Source organism: Piliocolobus tephrosceles, unplaced genomic scaffold, assembly GCF_002776525.5.
Source record: "Piliocolobus tephrosceles isolate RC106 unplaced genomic scaffold, ASM277652v3 unscaffolded_36923, whole genome shotgun sequence".
NCBI lineage: Eukaryota > Metazoa > Chordata > Mammalia > Primates > Cercopithecidae > Piliocolobus > Piliocolobus tephrosceles.
This window is the reverse complement of record NW_022320891.1, coordinates 1-5,849: the sequence shown is the minus strand read 5'-3', so window position 1 is coordinate 5,849 and position 5,849 is coordinate 1. Positions and strand designations below refer to the sequence as shown.

Here is a 5,849-nt window from a genome sequence, read left to right as displayed (position 1 = left end):
GACCAGCACCACTAGCCTGTGCTTGGCTGCGTCGCGCTCGCTCAGCAGCCTGGCTGTGCGCACCTCGCCATTGTGCGCCCACACACCGAACAGCCCCGGCTCCGTGGCCTTGAGCAGCTGGTACGACAGCCAGGCGTTCTGGCCCGAGTCGCCGTCCACCGCCACCACCTTGGTCACCAGGTAGCCCGGCTCGGCCGCTCGGGGCACCAGCTCGGTGCAGGGCGCGGAGCCGTTCTGCAGCGGGTACAGCACGAAGGGCGAGTTGTCGTTGGCGTCCAGCACCAGCACGCGCACCAGCGCCTCGCTGCTCAGCGCCGGGGAGCCGTGGTCTGTGGCGCCCACGCGGAACTCGAACGCCTGCAGGGCCTCGTAATCCAGCGACCTGAGGGCGAACAGGTGGCCGTTGTCCGCGTTGATGGCGACCAGGGAGGCGAGGGGCAGGTGCGGGTCCTGGGGTGGCAGCAGCGAGTAGGTGACCTGGGCGTTGGTGCCTGAGTCTCTGTCTGTGGCGCTGACGCTGCCGATGTGCAGGGCGGGGCTGTTGTTCTCGCGGACGAACAGGGTGTAGGAGGTTTGGGTGAAGGCGGGGGCGTTGTCATTGACGTCGGAGATCAGCACAGTTATGTTGTACTTGGTTTTCAGCCTGGGTGTCCCCAAATCAGTGACGGTGATGGTGATGTTGTACTCGGATCTGGTCTCTCTGTCCAGTGCGCCTTCTGACATGAGGGTGTAAAAATTCTCTACGGATGGTTTCAGGAAGAAGGGGAGATTGTTCTCAATGGAACACACCACTCTTCCGTTGTCTCCAGAGTCTAGATCAGAAACACTGAAAACAGCCAGTACAGTCTCTGCGGAGTTCTCGGGGATAGGGCTGTTTACTGAAGACAAGGTCAGTTCCGGTGGGTTGTCGTTGACATCAACCACCTGGACTATGACTGTAGACTTTCCCGATAGGCCTCCGCCATCCGTGGCCTCGATGTCGACTTCATAACTATTAATCGCTTCAAAATTCAAATATTTGACTAGTTGCATATCACCAGTAATTGGATTTAGCTGAAAAGTTTTGCGAATTTCTTCAGAAGCATGAAAAAATGCGTATGATATTGTCCCAAAACTTCCTGTATCTAAATCAGAAGCCGAGACTGTGACAATGACAGAGTTAACGGGGGTATTCTCTAGAACTGCAACCTCATAGAGCGGCTGTGCAAATTCTGGTGCATTGTCGTTTATATCTAAGACCTGGATGTTTATCTGGGCTGTCCCAGACCGAGGGGGAGCGCCGCCGTCCAGCGCAGTGAGCATTAAGCTGAGCTCCGGCTGCTCCTCCCGATCCAGCGCTTTATCCAGTACTAGTTCCGGGTACTTCCTTCCGTCCCTACGACTGCGAGTGAGTACGTGGAAGTGGGAATTCGGAGTGATAGTGTAGTTTTGGAGGCTGTTTCTTCCCACATCCAAGTCCTCAGCATTTCCCAAAGGAATTACTGCTCCTGGTAGAGTGCTTTCTAGGATTTTCAGATGCATTTCATTTTCAAAGAATACCGGAGAATGGTCATTTACATCTATGATATGGAGCTCGTTTGTAACAAACTGCAAAGGGTTTTGCAGTAATATCTGAAAATGCAGTATGCATGGTTCTGTGGGGCCGCATAGCTCCTCCCGGTCCAATTTCTCATTCAGAAGCAAATCACCTGTCTGATGACTGAGCTGAAAATGCTGTTTGTTCCCTTTGAACACAACTTGGGCTCCCCTCGCGGCCAGTTCCTCTACCCTTAGCCCCAGATCCTTTGCTAGGTTGGCTATTAAAAAGCCCTTCTCTTTTTCCTCAGCCACAGAATAGCGTCTTGACTCGGACCCAGCCAGAGACCCTCCCAGAAAAACAAAGAGAAGCAGGACTTGCCTTTGTCTAAGAAATCGTTCTCCTCCCGCCTCCATTGCACTTTCCGTCACGCTTTTCTTGGGAATGTCTCCAAGCTGAACCTCAGACAGCGCTGGGAAACAGTCTTTTGCCCCACAACCTTTGCAGACGGCCTAGTCAATAAGCCTTTCCAGAGGCTCAGACTTGCTGACTCAAAAATCTTCCTGGGCTCACAGCCTCTGGTTCACCACACTGGATCCGTGCGTCACCAAGCATGCACAATGCCCGTGGTTTAAGTCGCCTTCTTAGTCAACAGCGCCACCATGCGTTCGCTTGCAGTTTCAAAATCTTGGAGAAGGTGTTTTTGTTTTGCTTTATCATTTATTCTTATCAACCCTGGTTGACGCTACTGGAGGAGTTTCTCATGTTATATGAATTAAATACATGCAATCTAGGGAAATAAAATGCGCTCTTATCTAAGAGCAGCGATTCTTCCTGGTAGAGTCCTCATTTACATGATTTAGCGGAAGTGTACAGACACTAGCTTACCCCTCCCCTTCTGTAATAATTACACACAAACTTCAAAAGATTTTTTCTCTAGATGATAGCATGCTTCACTATCCTATTTATGTTTTTCTTTTTTTTCTAAACTTTGTGAAATGAGTACGAATTGCCTATACCAGAAAAATAAAAGGAAAAGACACCTCCTGCAAGGTGGTAAAAAGGAAAAGACATCATGTCAGAGGTGGATCCGGAGGGCTACAAATGCCTAATTTCTTCCACATTATCACGCTCAAGGAACACTTAAAGTGCTTTCTCTTCTTATTTCAGAGCAAATATACAATTATTCATTTCATCTGTATTAGCTTGTTTCCACAGATAATTGTTGAGTTTGTAGAAGTTAGGCAAGTGGTGGTAACAAGACAATGTCTGTATATCTTATAACAATTTTCCATCTAGTGGGTGTACAGTCTTTAAACAGATGTTTAAACAGTGTGAAAAGTGCTACATAGAAAAGGTACTGAGTACACTGAAAGTATGCAATATGGGGACCTACGTTAATGGAGAGTGATTAAGAAAGTTTCCCCCAAGGTGCACCATTTAATCTGAAACATGAAATAGGAGAAGTGTGCCAAGCTAAGACTGTAGAATGTGTGAAGGCCCTGAGAGAGTGAAGCATAGCTATTAAGAGATAATGAATGAAGGACAGTGAATACAAAACTTAATGTCTCAAGAGTAAGTGGAAAGGAAAGCTGAAAAGGTAAACCAAGGCCAAATAATGGGTGCTTGGATTTTATTCTGAGAACAAAAGGAAGCCATTGCAAGGTTGTTGGTAGAGAAATAAAACAATGCAAATATGTGTTCAATGTAGCCTCTTTTGTACTTCTACACAATTATCAAGAATGTTTGCTCTTAATACTAGTGATACTAAAAATAATAGCAATTTCACTTTTTTGTCTTTATATTGAGTATAACTGCAAGCTATTCAAATACCGGTTATCATTTGGGGTAGAAGAAGAGAAACTTTGTGACTTATCCAAAATCCTACAGGTAATGAGTTGGTTGATCAGAGACTTTTGATACCAACACAGCGCTCTACCCCACTGCTAATCTCAAAACAAGACCTTCAAAGTTAATATTACAATTTTAATAGGAAAGCTCATTCAAATGTATGTAAAAATCATATAAAAATGTAAAGATAGACTGAGTAACATTAAGAATTAAGATTTGTTTTAATGTATGGATCAGAAAGTAAACTGCAAGAAATGAAAACAGTTGGGTGAGTCATTTAGGGAACTATGGAAGGAAATTTAAGTAACAAAATTAAAAACCACAAATTCATCTGTATTTCTTAAGCTAGTGGACAGGAGAGGAGGCTCAATTTAAGCATTAAGAGAAAAAGGAAAAATATGTTGAAGGAAAGCAACAACAGAATGATAACTGCATGTTTGAACAACGGTGACCAATTCAATTAATTAAAAAATTGTAATTCATTGTACACCGAAGAGTATTTGGTTCTAGCAAAACGTTTTCCTTTAAGGGTTTTAGTTTATATCTTTATAAATAAGTTATAACTTTAGTTTATATATTTATAAATATCAATATATCACAGGTAAAATACTTTTCTCTCTTTCAATCATTCAAAAATTTTATTAAGAACCTATAATGTTCCAGTGACTGTATGAATCATGCAATAAATGAGGGAGCTGTTGAGAAACAGAACTCAAGAACCTTTATAAAAAAGCATTGAGAAGTCTAGGGAAATGAAAGGGGGAAAAATAGAAGTAGCTAGTGGAAAAAAAGTGAGTGGTGCTAGATACATTTTTCTCCCAAAAGGCTTATTTCTAAGTGAATCCTAAATGCTCCAGAAAATGTTAAAAACAGCAATACCAAGCTATATTTGAGGTTTCTAAAGGTCAAGGACAAGGACATATACTCCCTCATATTTTTTGGATTTTAATGAAGTGCTCAATGTTAATAGATTATTAATAATTTTAAAAGATTTTAAAAGGGGGGACTGGAATAAACAGAGGGCTCTTAAAAAGCTATTTGAAAGAGAAAGCATGATGAATTAGCATGACTTTGAAAACTGCTAGACGTGTATTATTTATCTACATTTTAGAATATTAATGATTGATTTTTGACAAAAATTTATTAGAGCACTTACAATGTTAATGCCTTGTAGAATCCAACAGTTAGAATTCTTACAATCTCTAAAGATTAATACTTTTTATACGTCAATATTTTAAGAAGTATATATATTGGGCCTGGGGGCGGTGGCTCATGCCCTTAATCCAGCACTTTGGGAGGCTGAAGTGGGCAGATCACCTGAGGTCAGGAGTTCAAGACCAGCCTGACCAACATGGAGAAACCCTGTCTCTACTACAAATACAAAATTAGCCAGGCATAATGACTCATGCCTGTAATCCCAGCTACTTGGGAGGCTGAGGCAGGAGAATCGCTTGAACCTGGGAGGCAGAGGTTGCGGCAAGCCGAGATTGTGCCACTGCACTCCACTCCAGCCTGGGCAACAAGAGCAAAACTCCATCTCAAAAAAAAAAAAAAAAGTACATATATTGAAAAATGTAAGGACGGTGCTTGCTATATTATTCATAAATGTACCTATTTAAAGGGTTAGCCAATGTGAATTCACAGGACAGAATTTACACTAGCCTAAGAGGATATAACAAACACAAATATTCTGGGTTGGAAAATATAACTCATGTAATGATAACGAATATTTTCAAATGTAGGACTTCAAAATTATCTAGGACCACAGACTGTGAGGTCTGGAAAAGATGCTCTAACTTAAAGATTTCTGAAAATACAAAATTTACACTTTAAATGCAATTAAATTGCAATGAAACTAACCAACAATTAGAATACAAAGAAAATTTACATTCATTATACCGCAAAAACTCATACTTTATAAATACCAGTAACATGCATAGAATTGGAATAAGATAGTTACGTTCTAATAAAAGGAGACACCTCCAATGGGCAAAGCAGTGAAAAAGGACTTTCCACAAATTAAATGAGACTAGCCTCAGTAGATCCTTATTAACACTTAACTGAATTCATAGCTCTTCCTGAAACTGGGATTTGCCTCGTTAACCCTCTCTGCACCCTGAGCAACGAAGTTGGGGATAATTGGCTTCAGGAACTTGAACTCTTTTGTTCCGGAGCCTCCAGTCAGACACACCTCGTACTGGTAGCTCTGGGACAGGGTCTCGGTGCCGCTCACGTCCACCAGATGCCCTGGAAAGGGACCCTCGGGCACTGAGCAGCGACCCACTGAGGCCGCCCTGCTCCTCCTGCACAGCCGCACCGCCACGAACAGGAGCACCGACAAGAGGAAGAGCGAAGACACTGAGGCCAACGCCACCACCAGGTAGACGGTGAGCGAGTTGGCCTGGGCCTGGGCCGGGGCCGCCTCCGCGAGCGGCAGGTAGGGCTGGGAGAATCCGTCCACCAGGAGCAAGTGTAGCGTGGC

At 43.5% G+C, this 5,849-nt stretch overlaps 1 pseudogene across 1 annotated transcript; it reads right to left on the bottom strand.

Annotated features, from left to right (window-relative positions):
* Positions 1 to 85: 85 nt before the first annotated feature.
* Positions 86 to 2,202, bottom strand: LOC113222970 (annotated as a pseudogene). Its single transcript, XR_003308575.1, has one exon. The product of XR_003308575.1 is annotated as a protocadherin beta-3-like (transcript).
* Positions 2,203 to 5,849: the final 3,647 nt, after the last annotated feature.